Source organism: Symphalangus syndactylus, chromosome 19, assembly GCF_028878055.3.
Source record: "Symphalangus syndactylus isolate Jambi chromosome 19, NHGRI_mSymSyn1-v2.1_pri, whole genome shotgun sequence".
Taxonomy (NCBI): domain Eukaryota; kingdom Metazoa; phylum Chordata; class Mammalia; order Primates; family Hylobatidae; genus Symphalangus; species Symphalangus syndactylus.
In genome coordinates, this window is record NC_072434.2 from 73038296 (window position 1) to 73058599 (window position 20304).

General features: G+C 62.7%; 7 non-coding genes across 7 annotated transcripts; all 7 read right to left on the bottom strand.

Annotated features, from left to right (window-relative positions):
- Positions 1-185: 185 nt before the first annotated feature.
- Positions 186-304, bottom strand: LOC129459117 (5S ribosomal RNA). The gene has a single exon (XR_008649921.1). It is a non-coding gene; the product is annotated as a 5S ribosomal RNA (ribosomal RNA).
- A 3179-nt stretch (positions 305-3483) lies between these two features.
- On the bottom strand, positions 3484-3602 carry LOC129459118 (5S ribosomal RNA). The gene has a single exon (XR_008649922.1). It is a non-coding gene; the product is annotated as a 5S ribosomal RNA (ribosomal RNA).
- Positions 3603-6773: 3171 nt separating this feature from the next.
- On the bottom strand, positions 6774-6892 carry LOC129459119 (5S ribosomal RNA). Its single transcript, XR_008649923.1, has one exon. It is a non-coding gene; the product is annotated as a 5S ribosomal RNA (ribosomal RNA).
- Positions 6893-10069: 3177 nt separating this feature from the next.
- On the bottom strand, positions 10070-10188 carry LOC129459121 (5S ribosomal RNA). Its single transcript, XR_008649925.1, has one exon. It is a non-coding gene; the product is annotated as a 5S ribosomal RNA (ribosomal RNA).
- Positions 10189-13363: 3175 nt separating this feature from the next.
- Positions 13364-13482, bottom strand: LOC129459122 (5S ribosomal RNA). Its single transcript, XR_008649926.1, has one exon. It is a non-coding gene; the product is annotated as a 5S ribosomal RNA (ribosomal RNA).
- A 3177-nt stretch (positions 13483-16659) lies between these two features.
- LOC129458963 (5S ribosomal RNA) lies at positions 16660-16778 on the bottom strand. Its single transcript, XR_008649792.2, has one exon. It is a non-coding gene; the product is annotated as a 5S ribosomal RNA (ribosomal RNA).
- A 3175-nt stretch (positions 16779-19953) lies between these two features.
- On the bottom strand, positions 19954-20072 carry LOC129458964 (5S ribosomal RNA). Its single transcript, XR_008649793.2, has one exon. It is a non-coding gene; the product is annotated as a 5S ribosomal RNA (ribosomal RNA).
- Positions 20073-20304: the final 232 nt, after the last annotated feature.

Sequence of the window (20304 nt, forward strand, 5' to 3'; positions counted from 1 at the left end):
GCCGGGCGTGGTGGCGGGCGCCTGCAGTCCCAGCTACTCGGGAGGCTGAGGCAGGAGAATGGCGTGAACCCGGGAGGCGGAGCTTGCAGCGAGCCGAGATGGCGCCACTGCACTCCAGCCTGGGCGACAGAGCGAGACTCCCCGTCTGGAAGAAAAGGAAAGAAAAAGCAAAAAGCCAAGGAAAAGGCCTACAGCACCCGGTATTCCCAGGCGGTCTCCCATCCAAGTACTAACCAGGCCCGACCCTGCTTAGCTTCCGAGATCAGACGAGATCGGGCGCGTTCAGGGTGGTATGGCCGTAGACGCCGAGAGAGGCGCCCGGCTGCCCCAAGAGCCCGGCCCAGCCACGCCCGCCGGATGCCAGCCGTCACCGCCAGCCCGGGGCCGCGGGGCTAGGATCGCGGAACCCGAGGGCCGCTCGCTCGCGGCCTACCCCAGGCTCCCGCGCTTCCACCACATCGGGCCCGCTCCGAACAGGGAGTGCTCCGAGGCGTCAGGGCCCAGGGCCCACGATCCTGCGACACGCTCCGGTCCTCTGCCCTGCCGCGGAGGTAGCGTTTTGGATCCCTCGCCGCTCAGGGGCTCCTGCGAGGTCCCCTCTTGCCCCACCCACCCAGAGCCGTCAGGGCTGGCCAAGGTCGAACAGCCGGCCCAGCCGCGCGGGGCCTTTCTCTCACAACGCCCCGACCGCGCTCGCTTGTCCCGACCAAGACCCGGCCGGTGGACAAGAGGGCGTGGGGCGTAGCGGGTCGGTGGGTTGCCCTGCTTTGCCCCGGGCTGGCACTAGAGGCGGCGGCCTGATCCTGGGTGAGAGGGGCTGAGAGAAACCCAGACACACCCCACCACCACCAGGCTCAAATCCACTCGCCCACACACAGACACACACGGGGGCCCTCGCACGCGGGCTCGCGCACCGGCACACACACACACACACACGCACACACACACACACACACACACACAGAGACACAGGCACAGACACACACACAAAGACACAGAGACACCCACACACGCCCGCACACACGCACACACACACACACACACACACACACACACACACACACACGGCTTGAAGGAGAGCATGGACGAGATGGATGGAGAGATAGAAACCGAGGGCATGAGAGAGACAGCCATCGAGAAAGACAGTGGAGGGGGAGTGTAGGGTCCAGCCCCACAGGGTCTCTCCCCGTGTGTGGAGACCAGAGGTTGTAGAAATAAAGACACAAGACAAAGAGATCAAAGAAAAGACAGCTGGCCCCGGGGTTCCACCACTACCAATGCGCGGAGACCGGTAGTGTCCCCGAATGTCTGGCTGCGCTGTTATTTATTGGATCCAAAGAAAAGGAGCGGGGTAAAGAGTGTGAGTCATCTCCAATGATAGGTAAGATCACGTGGGTCACGTGTCCACTGGACGGGGGGGCCCTTCCCTGCCGGGGAACTGAGGCAGAGAGAGAGAGAGAGGAGACAAAGAGAAAGACAGCTTACGCCATGATTTATGCATATTACAGACTTTTAGTAATTTCACTAAGTCTCTACTGCTACGTAGAAGGCAGAGCCAGGTGTAGAGGACGGAACGTGAAGGCGGACTAGGAGCGTGACCACTGAAGCAGAACATCACCGGGAGACGGTTACGCATCTGGATAAGTGACTGCTGTCAGGCCCTGCAGCAGAGGTGGAGGGGCAGAGTCTTCTCTATACTCCCCCGGGGGAAAGGAGACTCCCTTTCCCGGTCTGCTAAGCAGCGCGTGTTGTTCCTTGACACTTTTCGCTACCGGTAGACCACGGTCCGCCTGGCAACGGGCGTCTTCCCAGACGCCGGCGTCACCGCTAGAGCAAGGAGCCCTTCTGGTGGCCCTGTCTGGGCATCACAGAAGGCTCTCACACTTGTCTTCTGGTCACGCCTCACTGTGCCCTCTCAGCTCCTAACTCTGCATGGCCTGGTTTTTCCTAGGTTATGAGTATACAGCGAGGATTATTAGAATATTGGAATAAAGAGTAATTGCTACAAACTAATGATGACTGCTATTCACATCTCCTCGTATCGGAGATCTGTATCTGGTATAACTCTTCTTGTTTTGTATGTTATTACCCTGGAACAGTTCGTGTCGTCGATCTCTTGCCTCGGCGCCTGGGTGGCTTGCCGCCCTCAGGGGAGGCGGTAAGAGACAGACGGAGAGGCTGAGAGAGAGGGACGGAGAAAGAGCGAGAGACAGAGAGGCCGAGGGAAGACGACAGAAGTAGCGCGAGGTCCAGGGGGAAACCTAGAAGATAGAGGCGGAGGGAGCTAGAGAGCGAGAGAGCGCGATAGAGCCTTAGAGGGGAGGCGCCGGGCTCCCGTAGTAGGCGGCGCCCTTTTGAGCAGGCCGGGAGAGGGTGGAGGGGGCTTGGGCTGCGCCAGAACATGGGGGCCAGGAGGTCCATGCGAGAGGACCAACGGAGCGCTGAGACGGGCTGCTTCCTGGATGAACTGCTTGCTTTGCAGGTGGGTTTCGTAGGCTCCTTCCTTTCTTGGCAGCTCCCCGTGCTCTCGCTGCCTTGCGGGGGCGCCCCGAGATTTGCAGAGTGCGCCCGCCCGTTTGGCGGGAGCCCTGGCACCGGGCGCGGCCGGAGGCCTGGGGCTCTGGCGTGTCCTCGGGACTGGAGTTGACACGAAGTGGGGGGCATTGGGAATCCGGGTGCACAGGGACGGTTGTCCTGGTGGCTGGCCAAGGAATGTCCTTCCCCCGGAGAAAGCAGCCCATGCGTTCTGGAGCCGAGGTCTCGGCTGGCGTCTGTGGCACCCGCTGCCCCTGGCCGCCCCTTCCCCCGGTTCGGAAGGTTGCGACGACGGCGCTGGCGCTCGATGAGTGAATCGAATCGCCTGGGCGTTCCGGGAGCGGGAAGGCACCGCGAAGGGCAGGGAACCCGCGTCTGCGCCTTTGGGGTCCGGCCCCCTGCCCTCCCAGGCTGGAGCCGGGCTCCTGGCGGGGCGGCGGCGAGGCGCAAGCGGTGGGATGCTGCTGCCCGGCGTGCAGTAGGGGCGGACCCCCTGCGGGAGGTCCCCGGCGGCGGCGGGGGTGTAGGAGGGCGATGAAGGTTGAGCAGAGTCAGGGGAGGTTGGGAAGCATGGCGACTGTAATGGGAAGGGAGGCCACGGGGAAGCCAAACAAGCCTACAGCAGGCCGGGCGGGCACGGTGGCTCCCGCCAGTATTCCCAGCACTCTGGGAGGCCGAGGCGGGTGGATCACGAGGTCAGGAGATGGAGACCATCCCGGCTAACGGGGTGAAACCCCGTCTCTACGGAAACTACCAAAAATGAGCCGGGCGTGGTGGCGGGCGCCTGCAGTCCCAGCTACTCGGGAGGCTGAGGCAGGAGAATGGCGTGAACCCGGGAGGCGGAGCTTGCAGCGAGCCGAGATGGCGCCACTGCACTCCAGCCTGGGCGACAGAGCGAGACTCCCCGTCTGGAAGAAAAGGAAAGAAAAAGCAAAAAGCCAAGGAAAAGGCCTACAGCACCCGGTATTCCCAGGCGGTCTCCCATCCAAGTACTAACCAGGCCCGACCCTGCTTAGCTTCCGAGATCAGACGAGATCGGGCGCGTTCAGGGTGGTATGGCCGTAGACGCCGAGAGAGGCGCCCGGCTGCCCCAAGAGCCCGGCCCAGCCACGCCCGCCGGATGCCAGCCGTCACCGCCAGCCCGGGGCCGCGGGGCTAGGATCGCGGAACCCGAGGGCCGCTCGCTCGCGGCCTACCCCAGGCTCCCGCGCTTCCACCACATCGGGCCCGCTCCGAACAGGGAGTGCTCCGAGGCGTCAGGGCCCAGGGCCCACGATCCTGCGACACGCTCCGGTCCTCCGCCCTGCCGCGGAGGTAGCGTTTTGGATCCCTCGCCGCTCAGGGGCTCCTGCGAGGTCCCCTCTTGCCCCACCCACCCAGAGCCGTCAGGGCTGGCCAAGGTCGAACAGCCGGCCCAGCCGCGCGGGGCCTTTCTCTCACAACGCCCCGACCGCGCTCGCTTGTCCCGACCAAGACCCGGCCGGTGGACAAGAGGGCGTGGGGCGTAGCGGGTCGGTGGGTTGCCCTGCTTTGCCCCGGGCTGGCACTAGAGGCGGCGGCCTGATCCTGGGTGAGAGGGGCTGAGAGAAACCCAGACACACCCCACCACCACCAGGCTCAAATCCACTCGCCCACACACAGACACACACGGGGGCCCTCGCACGCGGGCTCGCGCACCGGCACACACACACACACACGCACACACACACACACACACACAGAGACACAGGCACAGACACACACACAAAGACACAGAGACACCCACACACGCCCGCACACACGCACACACACACACACACACACACACACACACACACACACGGCTTGAAGGAGAGCATGGACGAGATGGATGGAGAGATAGAAACCGAGGGCATGAGAGAGACAGCCATCGAGAAAGACAGTGGAGGGGGAGTGTAGGGTCCAGCCCCACAGGGTCTCTCCCCGTGTGTGGAGACCAGAGGTTGTAGAAATAAAGACACAAGACAAAGAGATCAAAGAAAAGACAGCTGGCCCCGGGGTTCCACCACTACCAATGCGCGGAGACCGGTAGTGTCCCCGAATGTCTGGCTGCGCTGTTATTTATTGGATCCAAAGAAAAGGAGCGGGGTAAAGAGTGTGAGTCATCTCCAATGATAGGTAAGATCACGTGGGTCACGTGTCCACTGGACGGGGGGGCCCTTCCCTGCCGGGGAACTGAGGCAGAGAGAGAGAGAGAGGAGACAAAGAGAAAGACAGCTTACGCCATGATTTATGCATATTACAGACTTTTAGTAATTTCACTAAGTCTCTACTGCTACGTAGAAGGCAGAGCCAGGTGTAGAGGACGGAACGTGAAGGCGGACTAGGAGTGTGACCACTGAAGCAGAACATCACCGGGAGACGGTTACGCATCTGGATAAGTGACTGCTGTCAGGCCCTGCAGCAGAGGTGGAGGGGCAGAGTCTTCTCTATACTCCCCCGGGGGAAAGGAGACTCCCTTTCCCGGTCTGCTAAGCAGCGCGTGTTGTTCCTTGACACTTTTCGCTACCGGTAGACCACGGTCCGCCTGGCAACGGGCGTCTTCCCAGACGCCGGCGTCACCGCTAGAGCAAGGAGCCCTTCTGGTGGCCCTGTCTGGGCATCACAGAAGGCTCTCACACTTGTCTTCTGGTCACGCCTCACTGTGCCCTCTCAGCTCCTAACTCTGCATGGCCTGGTTTTTCCTAGGTTATGAGTATACAGCGAGGATTATTAGAATATTGGAATAAAGAGTAATTGCTACAAACTAATGATGACTGCTATTCACATCTCCTCGTATCGGAGATCTGTATCTGGTATAACTCTTCTTGTTTTGTATGTTATTACCCTGGAACAGTTCGTGTCGTCGATCTCTTGCCTCGGCGCCTGGGTGGCTTGCCGCCCTCAGGGGAGGCGGTAAGAGACAGACGGAGAGGCTGAGAGAGAGGGACGGAGAAAGAGCGAGAGACAGAGAGGCCGAGGGAAGACGACAGAAGTAGCGCGAGGTCCAGGGGGAAACCTAGAAGATAGAGGCGGAGGGAGCTAGAGAGCGAGAGAGCGCGATAGAGCCTTAGAGGGGAGGCGCCGGGCTCCCGTAGTAGGCGGCGCCCTTTTGAGCAGGCCGGGAGAGGGTGGAGGGGGCTTGGGCTGCGCCAGAACATGGGGGCCAGGAGGTCCATGCGAGAGGACCAACGGAGCGCTGAGACGGGCTGCTTCCTGGATGAACTGCTTGCTTTGCAGGTGGGTTTCGTAGGCTCCTTCCTTTCTTGGCAGCTCCCCGTGCTCTCGCTGCCTTGCGGGGGTGCCCCGAGATTTGCAGAGTGCGCCCGCCCGTTTGGCGGGAGCCCTGGCACCGGGCGCGGCCGGAGGCCTGGGGCTCTGGCGTGTCCTCGGGACTGGAGTTGACACGAAGTGGGGGGCATTGGGAATCCGGGTGCACAGGGACGGTTGTCCTGGTGGCTGGCCAAGGAATGTCCTTCCCCCGGAGAAAGCAGCCCATGCGTTCTGGAGCCGAGGTCTCGGCTGGCGTCTGTGGCACCCGCTGCCCCTGGCCGCCCCTTCCCCCGGTTCGGAAGGTTGCGACGACGGCGCTGGCGCTCGATGAGTGAATCGAATCGCCTGGGCGTTCCGGGAGCGGGAAGGCACCGCGAAGGGCAGGGAACCCGCGTCTGCGCCTTTGGGGTCCGGCCCCCTGCCCTCCCAGGCTGGAGCCGGGCTCCTGGCGGGGCGGCGGCGAGGCGCAAGCGGTGGGATGCTGCTGCCCGGCGTGCAGTAGGGGCGGACCCCCTGCGGGAGGTCCCCGGCGGCGGCGGGGGTGTAGGAGGGCGATGAAGGTTGAGCAGAGTCAGGGGAGGTTGGGAAGCATGGCGACTGTAATGGGAAGGGAGGCCACGGGGAAGCCAAACAAGCCTACAGCAGGCCGGGCGGGCACGGTGGCTCCCGCCAGTATTCCCAGCACTCTGGGAGGCCGAGGCGGGTGGATCACGAGGTCAGGAGATGGAGACCATCCCGGCTAACGGGGTGAAACCCCGTCTCTACGGAAACTACCAAAAATGAGCCGGGCGTGGTGGCGGGCGCCTGCAGTCCCAGCTACTCGGGAGGCTGAGGCAGGAGAATGGCGTGAACCCGGGAGGCGGAGCTTGCAGCGAGCCGAGATGGCGCCACTGCACTCCAGCCTGGGCGACAGAGCGAGACTCCCCGTCTGGAAGAAAAGGAAAGAAAAAGCAAAAAGCCAAGGAAAAGGCCTACAGCACCCGGTATTCCCAGGCGGTCTCCCATCCAAGTACTAACCAGGCCCGACCCTGCTTAGCTTCCGAGATCAGACGAGATCGGGCGCGTTCAGGGTGGTATGGCCGTAGACGCCGAGAGAGGCGCCCGGCTGCCCCAAGAGCCCGGCCCAGCCACGCCCGCCGGATGCCAGCCGTCACCGCCAGCCCGGGGCCGCGGGGCTAGGATCGCGGAACCCGAGGGCCGCTCGCTCGCGGCCTACCCCAGGCTCCCGCGCTTCCACCACATCGGGCCCGCTCCGAACAGGGAGTGCTCCGAGGCGTCAGGGCCCAGGGCCCACGATCCTGCGACACGCTCCGGTCCTCCGCCCTGCCGCGGAGGTAGCGTTTTGGATCCCTCGCCGCTCAGGGGCTCCTGCGAGGTCCCCTCTTGCCCCACCCACCCAGAGCCGTCAGGGCTGGCCAAGGTCGAACAGCCGGCCCAGCCGCGCGGGGCCTTTCTCTCACAACGCCCCGACCGCGCTCGCTTGTCCCGACCAAGACCCGGCCGGTGGACAAGAGGGCGTGGGGCGTAGCGGGTCGGTGGGTTGCCCTGCTTTGCCCCGGGCTGGCACTAGAGGCGGCGGCCTGATCCTGGGTGAGAGGGGCTGAGAGAAACCCAGACACACCCCACCACCACCAGGCTCAAATCCACTCGCCCACACACAGACACACACGGGGGCCCTCGCACGCGGGCTCGCGCACCGGCACACACACACACACACGCACACACACACACACACACACACACAGAGACACAGGCACAGACACACACACAAAGACACAGAGACACCCACACACGCCCGCACACACGCACACACACACACACACACACACACACACACACACACACACGGCTTGAAGGAGAGCATGGACGAGATGGATGGAGAGATAGAAACCGAGGGCATGAGAGAGACAGCCATCGAGAAAGACAGTGGAGGGGGAGTGTAGGGTCCAGCCCCACAGGGTCTCTCCCCGTGTGTGGAGACCAGAGGTTGTAGAAATAAAGACACAAGACAAAGAGATCAAAGAAAAGACAGCTGGCCCCGGGGTTCCACCACTACCAATGCGCGGAGACCGGTAGTGTCCCCGAATGTCTGGCTGCGCTGTTATTTATTGGATCCAAAGAAAAGGAGCGGGGTAAAGAGTGTGAGTCATCTCCAATGATAGGTAAGATCACGTGGGTCACGTGTCCACTGGACGGGGGGGCCCTTCCCTGCCGGGGAACTGAGGCAGAGAGAGAGAGAGAGGAGACAAAGAGAAAGACAGCTTACGCCATGATTTATGCATATTACAGACTTTTAGTAATTTCACTAAGTCTCTACTGCTACGTAGAAGGCAGAGCCAGGTGTAGAGGACGGAACGTGAAGGCGGACTAGGAGCGTGACCACTGAAGCAGAACATCACCGGGAGACAGTTACGCATCTGGATAAGTGACTGCTGTCAGGCCCTGCAGCAGAGGTGGAGGGGCAGAGTCTTCTCTATACTCCCCCGGGGGAAAGGAGACTCCCTTTCCCGGTCTGCTAAGCAGCGCGTGTTGTTCCTTGACACTTTTCGCTACCGGTAGACCACGGTCCGCCTGGCAACGGGCGTCTTCCCAGACGCCGGCGTCACCGCTAGAGCAAGGAGCCCTTCTGGTGGCCCTGTCTGGGCATCACAGAAGGCTCTCACACTTGTCTTCTGGTCACGCCTCACTGTGCCCTCTCAGCTCCTAACTCTGCATGGCCTGGTTTTTCCTAGGTTATGAGTATACAGCGAGGATTATTAGAATATTGGAATAAAGAGTAATTGCTACAAACTAATGATGACTGCTATTCACATCTCCTCGTATCGGAGATCTGTATCTGGTATAACTCTTCTTGTTTTGTATGTTATTACCCTGGAACAGTTCGTGTCGTCGATCTCTTGCCTCGGCGCCTGGGTGGCTTGCCGCCCTCAGGGGAGGCGGTAAGAGACAGACGGAGAGGCTGAGAGAGAGGGACGGAGAAAGAGCGAGAGACAGAGAGGCCGAGGGAAGACGACAGAAGTAGCGCGAGGTCCAGGGGGAAACCTAGAAGATAGAGGCGGAGGGAGCTAGAGAGCGAGAGAGCGCGATAGAGCCTTAGAGGGGAGGCGCCGGGCTCCCGTAGTAGGCGGCGCCCTTTTGAGCAGGCCGGGAGAGGGTGGAGGGGGCTTGGGCTGCGCCAGAACATGGGGGCCAGGAGGTCCATGCGAGAGGACCAACGGAGCGCTGAGACGGGCTGCTTCCTGGATGAACTGCTTGCTTTGCAGGTGGGTTTCGTAGGCTCCTTCCTTTCTTGGCAGCTCCCCGTGCTCTCGCTGCCTTGCGGGGGCGCCCCGAGATTTGCAGAGTGCGCCCGCCCGTTTGGCGGGAGCCCTGGCACCGGGCGCGGCCGGAGGCCTGGGGCTCTGGCGTGTCCTCGGGACTGGAGTTGACACGAAGTGGGGGGCATTGGGAATCCGGGTGCACAGGGACGGTTGTCCTGGTGGCTGGCCAAGGAATGTCCTTCCCCCGGAGAAAGCAGCCCATGCGTTCTGGAGCCGAGGTCTCGGCTGGCGTCTGTGGCACCCGCTGCCCCTGGCCGCCCCTTCCCCCGGTTCGGAAGGTTGCGACGACGGCGCTGGCGCTCGATGAGTGAATCGAATCGCCTGGGCGTTCCGGGAGCGGGAAGGCACCGCGAAGGGCAGGGAACCCGCGTCTGCGCCTTTGGGGTCCGGCCCCCTGCCCTCCCAGGCTGGAGCCGGGCTCCTGGCGGGGCGGCGGCGAGGCGCAAGCGGTGGGATGCTGCTGCCCGGCGTGCAGTAGGGGCGGACCCCCTGCGGGAGGTCCCCGGCGGCGGCGGGGGTGTAGGAGGGCGATGAAGGTTGAGCAGAGTCAGGGGAGGTTGGGAAGCATGGCGACTGTAATGGGAAGGGAGGCCACGGGGAAGCCAAACAAGCCTACAGCAGGCCGGGCGGGCACGGTGGCTCCCGCCAGTATTCCCAGCACTCTGGGAGGCCGAGGCGGGTGGATCACGAGGTCAGGAGATGGAGACCATCCCGGCTAACGGGGTGAAACCCCGTCTCTACGGAAACTACCAAAAATGAGCCGGGCGTGGTGGCGGGCGCCTGCAGTCCCAGCTACTCGGGAGGCTGAGGCAGGAGAATGGCGTGAACCCGGGAGGCGGAGCTTGCAGCGAGCCGAGATGGCGCCACTGCACTCCAGCCTGGGCGACAGAGCGAGACTCCCCGTCTGGAAGAAAAGGAAAGAAAAAGCAAAAAGCCAAGGAAAAGGCCTACAGCACCCGGTATTCCCAGGCGGTCTCCCATCCAAGTACTAACCAGGCCCGACCCTGCTTAGCTTCCGAGATCAGACGAGATCGGGCGCGTTCAGGGTGGTATGGCCGTAGACGCCGAGAGAGGCGCCCGGCTGCCCCAAGAGCCCGGCCCAGCCACGCCCGCCGGATGCCAGCCGTCACCGCCAGCCCGGGGCCGCGGGGCTAGGATCGCGGAACCCGAGGGCCGCTCGCTCGCGGCCTACCCCAGGCTCCCGCGCTTCCACCACATCGGGCCCGCTCCGAACAGGGAGTGCTCCGAGGCGTCAGGGCCCAGGGCCCACGATCCTGCGACACGCTCCGGTCCTCCGCCCTGCCGCGGAGGTAGCGTTTTGGATCCCTCGCCGCTCAGGGGCTCCTGCGAGGTCCCCTCTTGCCCCACCCACCCAGAGCCGTCAGGGCTGGCCAAGGTCGAACAGCCGGCCCAGCCGCGCGGGGCCTTTCTCTCACAACGCCCCGACCGCGCTCGCTTGTCCCGACCAAGACCCGGCCGGTGGACAAGAGGGCGTGGGGCGTAGCGGGTCGGTGGGTTGCCCTGCTTTGCCCCGGGCTGGCACTAGAGGCGGCGGCCTGATCCTGGGTGAGAGGGGCTGAGAGAAACCCAGACACACCCCACCACCACCAGGCTCAAATCCACTCGCCCACACACAGACACACACGGGGGCCCTCGCACGCGGGCTCGCGCACCGGCACACACACACACACACGCACACACACACACACACACACACACAGAGACACAGGCACAGACACACACACAAAGACACAGAGACACCCACACACGCCCGCACACACGCACACACACACACACACACACACACACACACACACACACGGCTTGAAGGAGAGCATGGACGAGATGGATGGAGAGATAGAAACCGAGGGCATGAGAGAGACAGCCATCGAGAAAGACAGTGGAGGGGGAGTGTAGGGTCCAGCCCCACAGGGTCTCTCCCCGTGTGTGGAGACCAGAGGTTGTAGAAATAAAGACACAAGACAAAGAGATCAAAGAAAAGACAGCTGGCCCCGGGGTTCCACCACTACCAATGCGCGGAGACCGGTAGTGTCCCCGAATGTCTGGCTGCGCTGTTATTTATTGGATCCAAAGAAAAGGAGCGGGGTAAAGAGTGTGAGTCATCTCCAATGATAGGTAAGATCACGTGGGTCACGTGTCCACTGGACGGGGGGGCCCTTCCCTGCCGGGGAACTGAGGCAGAGAGAGAGAGAGAGGAGACAAAGAGAAAGACAGCTTACGCCATGATTTATGCATATTACAGACTTTTAGTAATTTCACTAAGTCTCTACTGCTACGTAGAAGGCAGAGCCAGGTGTAGAGGACGGAACGTGAAGGCGGACTAGGAGCGTGACCACTGAAGCAGAACATCACCGGGAGACGGTTACGCATCTGGATAAGTGACTGCTGTCAGGCCCTGCAGCAGAGGTGGAGGGGCAGAGTCTTCTCTATACTCCCCCGGGGGAAAGGAGACTCCCTTTCCCGGTCTGCTAAGCAGCGCGTGTTGTTCCTTGACACTTTTCGCTACCGGTAGACCACGGTCCGCCTGGCAACGGGCGTCTTCCCAGACGCCGGCGTCACCGCTAGAGCAAGGAGCCCTTCTGGTGGCCCTGTCTGGGCATCACAGAAGGCTCTCACACTTGTCTTCTGGTCACGCCTCACTGTGCCCTCTCAGCTCCTAACTCTGCATGGCCTGGTTTTTCCTAGGTTATGAGTATACAGCGAGGATTATTAGAATATTGGAATAAAGAGTAATTGCTACAAACTAATGATGACTGCTATTCACATCTCCTCGTATCGGAGATCTGTATCTGGTATAACTCTTCTTGTTTTGTATGTTATTACCCTGGAACAGTTCGTGTCGTCGATCTCTTGCCTCGGCGCCTGGGTGGCTTGCCGCCCTCAGGGGAGGCGGTAAGAGACAGACGGAGAGGCTGAGAGAGAGGGACGGAGAAAGAGCGAGAGACAGAGAGGCCGAGGGAAGACGACAGAAGTAGCGCGAGGTCCAGGGGGAAACCTAGAAGATAGAGGCGGAGGGAGCTAGAGAGCGAGAGAGCGCGATAGAGCCTTAGAGGGGAGGCGCCGGGCTCCCGTAGTAGGCGGCGCCCTTTTGAGCAGGCCGGGAGAGGGTGGAGGGGGCTTGGGCTGCGCCAGAACATGGGGGCCAGGAGGTCCATGCGAGAGGACCAACGGAGCGCTGAGACGGGCTGCTTCCTGGATGAACTGCTTGCTTTGCAGGTGGGTTTCGTAGGCTCCTTCCTTTCTTGGCAGCTCCCCGTGCTCTCGCTGCCTTGCGGGGGCGCCCCGAGATTTGCAGAGTGCGCCCGCCCGTTTGGCGGGAGCCCTGGCACCGGGCGCGGCCGGAGGCCTGGGGCTCTGGCGTGTCCTCGGGACTGGAGTTGACACGAAGTGGGGGGCATTGGGAATCCGGGTGCACAGGGACGGTTGTCCTGGTGGCTGGCCAAGGAATGTCCTTCCCCCGGAGAAAGCAGCCCATGCGTTCTGGAGCCGAGGTCTCGGCTGGCGTCTGTGGCACCCGCTGCCCCTGGCCGCCCCTTCCCCCGGTTCGGAAGGTTGCGACGACGGCGCTGGCGCTCGATGAGTGAATCGAATCGCCTGGGCGTTCCGGGAGCGGGAAGGCACCGCGAAGGGCAGGGAACCCGCGTCTGCGCCTTTGGGGTCCGGCCCCCTGCCCTCCCAGGCTGGAGCCGGGCTCCTGGCGGGGCGGCGGCGAGGCGCAAGCGGTGGGATGCTGCTGCCCGGCGTGCAGTAGGGGCGGACCCCCTGCGGGAGGTCCCCGGCGGCGGCGGGGGTGTAGGAGGGCGATGAAGGTTGAGCAGAGTCAGGGGAGGTTGGGAAGCATGGCGACTGTAATGGGAAGGGAGGCCACGGGGAAGCCAAACAAGCCTACAGCAGGCCGGGCGGGCACGGTGGCTCCCGCCAGTATTCCCAGCACTCTGGGAGGCCGAGGCGGGTGGATCACGAGGTCAGGAGATGGAGACCATCCCGGCTAACGGGGTGAAACCCCGTCTCTACGGAAACTACCAAAAATGAGCCGGGCGTGGTGGCGGGCGCCTGCAGTCCCAGCTACTCGGGAGGCTGAGGCAGGAGAATGGCGTGAACCCGGGAGGCGGAGCTTGCAGCGAGCCGAGATGGCGCCACTGCACTCCAGCCTGGGCGACAGAGCGAGACTCCCCGTCTGGAAGAAAAGGAAAGAAAAAGCAAAAAGCCAAGGAAAAGGCCTACAGCACCCGGTATTCCCAGGCGGTCTCCCATCCAAGTACTAACCAGGCCCGACCCTGCTTAGCTTCCGAGATCAGACGAGATCGGGCGCGTTCAGGGTGGTATGGCCGTAGACGCCGAGAGAGGCGCCCGGCTGCCCCAAGAGCCCGGCCCAGCCACGCCCGCCGGATGCCAGCCGTCACCGCCAGCCCGGGGCCGCGGGGCTAGGATCGCGGAACCCGAGGGCCGCTCGCTCGCGGCCTACCCCAGGCTCCCGCGCTTCCACCACATCGGGCCCGCTCCGAACAGGGAGTGCTCCGAGGCGTCAGGGCCCAGGGCCCACGATCCTGCGACACGCTCCGGTCCTCCGCCCTGCCGCGGAGGTAGCGTTTTGGATCCCTCGCCGCTCAGGGGCTCCTGCGAGGTCCCCTCTTGCCCCACCCACCCAGAGCCGTCAGGGCTGGCCAAGGTCGAACAGCCGGCCCAGCCGCGCGGGGCCTTTCTCTCACAACGCCCCGACCGCGCTCGCTTGTCCCGACCAAGACCCGGCCGGTGGACAAGAGGGCGTGGGGCGTAGCGGGTCGGTGGGTTGCCCTGCTTTGCCCCGGGCTGGCACTAGAGGCGGCGGCCTGATCCTGGGTGAGAGGGGCTGAGAGAAACCCAGACACACCCCACCACCACCAGGCTCAAATCCACTCGCCCACACACAGACACACACGGGGGCCCTCGCACGCGGGCTCGCGCACCGGCACACACACACACACACGCACACACACACACACACACACACACAGAGACACAGGCACAGACACACACACAAAGACACAGAGACACCCACACACGCCCGCACACACGCACACACACACACACACACACACACACACACACACACACACGGCTTGAAGGAGAGCATGGACGAGATGGATGGAGAGATAGAAACCGAGGGCATGAGAGAGACAGCCATCGAGAAAGACAGTGGAGGGGGAGTGTAGGGTCCAGCCCCACAGGGTCTCTCCCCGTGTGTGGAGACCAGAGGTTGTAGAAATAAAGACACAAGACAAAGAGATCAAAGAAAAGACAGCTGGCCCCGGGGTTCCACCACTACCAATGCGCGGAGACCGGTAGTGTCCCCGAATGTCTGGCTGCGCTGTTATTTATTGGATCCAAAGAAAAGGAGCGGGGTAAAGAGTGTGAGTCATCTCCAATGATAGGTAAGATCACGTGGGTCACGTGTCCACTGGACGGGGGGGCCCTTCCCTGCCGGGGAACTGAGGCAGAGAGAGAGAGAGAGGAGACAAAGAGAAAGACAGCTTACGCCATGATTTATGCATATTACAGACTTTTAGTAATTTCACTAAGTCTCTACTGCTACGTAGAAGGCAGAGCCAGGTGTAGAGGACGGAACGTGAAGGCGGACTAGGAGCGTGACCACTGAAGCAGAACATCACCGGGAGACGGTTACGCATCTGGATAAGTGACTGCTGTCAGGCCCTGCAGCAGAGGTGGAGGGGCAGAGTCTTCTCTATACTCCCCCGGGGGAAAGGAGACTCCCTTTCCCGGTCTGCTAAGCAGCGCGTGTTGTTCCTTGACACTTTTCGCTACCGGTAGACCACGGTCCGCCTGGCAACGGGCGTCTTCCCAGACGCCGGCGTCACCGCTAGAGCAAGGAGCCCTTCTGGTGGCCCTGTCTGGGCATCACAGAAGGCTCTCACACTTGTCTTCTGGTCACGCCTCACTGTGCCCTCTCAGCTCCTAACTCTGCATGGCCTGGTTTTTCCTAGGTTATGAGTATACAGCGAGGATTATTAGAATATTGGAATAAAGAGTAATTGCTACAAACTAATGATGACTGCTATTCACATCTCCTCGTATCGGAGATCTGTATCTGGTATAACTCTTCTTGTTTTGTATGTTATTACCCTGGAACAGTTCGTGTCGTCGATCTCTTGCCTCGGCGCCTGGGTGGCTTGCCGCCCTCAGGGGAGGCGGTAAGAGACAGACGGAGAGGCTGAGAGAGAGGGACGGAGAAAGAGCGAGAGACAGAGAGGCCGAGGGAAGACGACAGAAGTAGCGCGAGGTCCAGGGGGAAACCTAGAAGATAGAGGCGGAGGGAGCTAGAGAGCGAGAGAGCGCGATAGAGCCTTAGAGGGGAGGCGCCGGGCTCCCGTAGTAGGCGGCGCCCTTTTGAGCAGGCCGGGAGAGGGTGGAGGGGGCTTGGGCTGCGCCAGAACATGGGGGCCAGGAGGTCCATGCGAGAGGACCAACGGAGCGCTGAGACGGGCTGCTTCCTGGATGAACTGCTTGCTTTGCAGGTGGGTTTCGTAGGCTCCTTCCTTTCTTGGCAGCTCCCCGTGCTCTCGCTGCCTTGCGGGGGCGCCCCGAGATTTGCAGAGTGCGCCCGCCCGTTTGGCGGGAGCCCTGGCACCGGGCGCGGCCGGAGGCCTGGGGCTCTGGCGTGTCCTCGGGACTGGAGTTGACACGAAGTGGGGGGCATTGGGAATCCGGGTGCACAGGGACGGTTGTCCTGGTGGCTGGCCAAGGAATGTCCTTCCCCCGGAGAAAGCAGCCCATGCGTTCTGGAGCCGAGGTCTCGGCTGGCGTCTGTGGCACCCGCTGCCCCTGGCCGCCCCTTCCCCCGGTTCGGAAGGTTGCGACGACGGCGCTGGCGCTCGATGAGTGAATCGAATCGCCTGGGCGTTCCGGGAGCGGGAAGGCACCGCGAAGGGCAGGGAACCCGCGTCTGCGCCTTTGGGGTCCGGCCCCCTGCCCTCCCAGGCTGGAGCCGGGCTCCTGGCGGGGCGGCGGCGAGGCGCAAGCGGTGGGATGCTGCTGCCCGGCGTGCAGTAGGGGCGGACCCCCTGCGGGAGGTCCCCGGCGGCGGCGGGGGTGTAGGAGGGCGATGAAGGTTGAGCAGAGTCAGGGGAGGTTGGGAAGCATGGCGACTGTAATGGGAAGGGAGGCCACGGGGAAGCCAAACAAGCCTACAGCAGGCCGGGCGGGCACGGTGGCTCCCGCCAGTATTCCCAGCACTCTGGGAGGCCGAGGCGGGTGGATCACGAGGTCAGGAGATGGAGACCATCCCGGCTAACGGGGTGAAACCCCGTCTCTACGGAAACTACCAAAAATGAGCCGGGCGTGGTGGCGGGCGCCTGCAGTCCCAGCTACTCGGGAGGCTGAGGCAGGAGAATGGCGTGAACCCGGGAGGCGGAGCTTGCAGCGAGCCGAGATGGCGCCACTGCACTCCAGCCTGGGCGACAGAGCGAGACTCCCCGTCTGGAAGAAAAGGAAAGAAAAAGCAAAAAGCCAAGGAAAAGGCCTACAGCACCCGGTATTCCCAGGCGGTCTCCCATCCAAGTACTAACCAGGCCCGACCCTGCTTAGCTTCCGAGATCAGACGAGATCGGGCGCGTTCAGGGTGGTATGGCCGTAGACGCCGAGAGAGGCGCCCGGCTGCCCCAAGAGCCCGGCCCAGCCACGCCCGCCGGATGCCAGCCGTCACCGCCAGCCCGGGGCCGCGGGGCTAGGATCGCGGAACCCGAGGGCCGCTCGCTCGCGGCCTACCCCAGGCTCCCGCGCTTCCACCACATCGGGCCCGCTCCGAACAGGGAGTGCTCCGAGGCGTCAGGGCCCAGGGCCCACGATCCTGCGACACGCTCCGGTCCTCCGCCCTGCCGCGGAGGTAGCGTTTTGGATCCCTCGCCGCTCAGGGGCTCCTGCGAGGTCCCCTCTTGCCCCACCCACCCAGAGCCGTCAGGGCTGGCCAAGGTCGAACAGCCGGCCCAGCCGCGCGGGGCCTTTCTCTCACAACGCCCCGACCGCGCTCGCTTGTCCCGACCAAGACCCGGCCGGTGGACAAGAGGGCGTGGGGCGTAGCGGGTCGGTGGGTTGCCCTGCTTTGCCCCGGGCTGGCACTAGAGGCGGCGGCCTGATCCTGGGTGAGAGGGGCTGAGAGAAACCCAGACACACCCCACCACCACCAGGCTCAAATCCACTCGCCCACACACAGACACACACGGGGGCCCTCGCACGCGGGCTCGCGCACCGGCACACACACACACACACGCACACACACACACACACACACACACAGAGACACAGGCACAGACACACACACAAAGACACAGAGACACCCACACACGCCCGCACACACGCACACACACACACACACACACACACACACACACACACACGGCTTGAAGGAGAGCATGGACGAGATGGATGGAGAGATAGAAACCGAGGGCATGAGAGAGACAGCCATCGAGAAAGACAGTGGAGGGGGAGTGTAGGGTCCAGCCCCACAGGGTCTCTCCCCGTGTGTGGAGACCAGAGGTTGTAGAAATAAAGACACAAGACAAAGAGATCAAAGAAAAGACAGCTGGCCCCGGGGTTCCACCACTACCAATGCGCGGAGACCGGTAGTGTCCCCGAATGTCTGGCTGCGCTGTTATTTATTGGATCCAAAGAAAAGGAGCGGGGTAAAGAGTGTGAGTCATCTCCAATGATAGGTAAGATCACGTGGGTCACGTGTCCACTGGACGGGGGGGCCCTTCCCTGCCGGGGAACTGAGGCAGAGAGAGAGAGAGAGGAGACAAAGAGAAAGACAGCTTACGCCATGATTTATGCATATTACAGACTTTTAGTAATTTCACTAAGTCTCTACTGCTACGTAGAAGGCAGAGCCAGGTGTAGAGGACGGAACGTGAAGGCGGACTAGGAGCGTGACCACTGAAGCAGAACATCACCGGGAGACGGTTACGCATCTGGATAAGTGACTGCTGTCAGGCCCTGCAGCAGAGGTGGAGGGGCAGAGTCTTCTCTATACTCCCCCGGGGGAAAGGAGACTCCCTTTCCCGGTCTGCTAAGCAGCGCGTGTTGTTCCTTGACACTTTTCGCTACCGGTAGACCACGGTCCGCCTGGCAACGGGCGTCTTCCCAGACGCCGGCGTCACCGCTAGAGCAAGGAGCCCTTCTGGTGGCCCTGTCTGGGCATCACAGAAGGCTCTCACACTTGTCTTCTGGTCACGCCTCACTGTGCCCTCTCAGCTCCTAACTCTGCATGGCCTGGTTTTTCCTAGGTTATGAGTATACAGCGAGGATTATTAGAATATTGGAATAAAGAGTAATTGCTACAAACTAATGATGACTGCTATTCACATCTCCTCGTATCGGAGATCTGTATCTGGTATAACTCTTCTTGTTTTGTATGTTATTACCCTGGAACAGTTCGTGTCGTCGATCTCTTGCCTCGGCGCCTGGGTGGCTTGCCGCCCTCAGGGGAGGCGGTAAGAGACAGACGGAGAGGCTGAGAGAGAGGGACGGAGAAAGAGCGAGAGACAGAGAGGCCGAGGGAAGACGACAGAAGTAGCGCGAGGTCCAGGGGGAAACCTAGAAGATAGAGGCGGAGGGAGCTAGAGAGCGAGAGAGCGCGATAGAGCCTTAGAGGGGAGGCGCCGGGCTCCCGTAGTAGGCGGCGCCCTTTTGAGCAGGCCGGGAGAGGGTGGAGGGGGCTTGGGCTGCGCCAGAACATGGGGGCCAGGAGGTCCATGCGAGAGGACCAACGGAGCGCTGAGACGGGCTGCTTCCTGGATGAACTGCTTGCTTTGCAGGTGGGTTTCGTAGGCTCCTTCCTTTCTTGGCAGCTCCCCGTGCTCTCGCTGCCTTGCGGGGGCGCCCCGAGATTTGCAGAGTGCGCCCGCCCGTTTGGCGGGAGCCCTGGCACCGGGCGCGGCCGGAGGCCTGGGGCTCTGGCGTGTCCTCGGGACTGGAGTTGACACGAAGTGGGGGGCATTGGGAATCCGGGTGCACAGGGACGGTTGTCCTGGTGGCTGGCCAAGGAATGTCCTTCCCCCGGAGAAAGCAGCCCATGCGTTCTGGAGCCGAGGTCTCGGCTGGCGTCTGTGGCACCCGCTGCCCCTGGCCGCCCCTTCCCCCGGTTCGGAAGGTTGCGACGACGGCGCTGGCGCTCGATGAGTGAATCGAATCGCCTGGGCGTTCCGGGAGCGGGAAGGCACCGCGAAGGGCAGGGAACCCGCGTCTGCGCCTTTGGGGTCCGGCCCCCTGCCCTCCCAGGCTGGAGCCGGGCTCCTGGCGGGGCGGCGGCGAGGCGCAAGCGGTGGGATGCTGCTGCCCGGCGTGCAGTAGGGGCGGACCCCCTGCGGGAGGTCCCCGGCGGCGGCGGGGGTGTAGGAGGGCGATGAAGGTTGAGCAGAGTCAGGGGAGGTTGGGAAGCATGGCGACTGTAATGGGAAGGGAGGCCACGGGGAAGCCAAACAAGCCTACAGCAGGCCGGGCGGGCACGGTGGCTCCCGCCAGTATTCCCAGCACTCTGGGAGGCCGAGGCGGGTGGATCACGAGGTCAGGAGATGGAGACCATCCCGGCTAACGGGGTGAAACCCCGTCTCTACGGAAACTACCAAAAATGAGCCGGGCGTGGTGGCGGGCGCCTGCAGTCCCAGCTACTCGGGAGGCTGAGGCAGGAGAATGGCGTGAACCCGGGAGGCGGAGCTTGCAGCGAGCCGAGATGGCGCCACTGCACTCCAGCCTGGGCGACAGAGCGAGACTCCCCGTCTGGAAGAAAAGGAAAGAAAAAGCAAAAAGCCAAGGAAAAGGCCTACAGCACCCGGTATTCCCAGGCGGTCTCCCATCCAAGTACTAACCAGGCCCGACCCTGCTTAGCTTCCGAGATCAGACGAGATCGGGCGCGTTCAGGGTGGTATGGCCGTAGACGCCGAGAGAGGCGCCCGGCTGCCCCAAGAGCCCGGCCCAGCCACGCCCGCCGGATGCCAGCCGTCACCGCCAGCCCGGGGCCGCGGGGCTAGGATCGCGGAACCCGAGGGCCGCTCGCTCGCGGCCTACCCCAGGCTCCCGCGCTTCCACCACATCGGGCCCGCTCCGAACAGGGAGTGCTCCGAGGCGTCAGGGCCCAGGGCCCACGATCCTGCGACACGCTCCGGTCCTC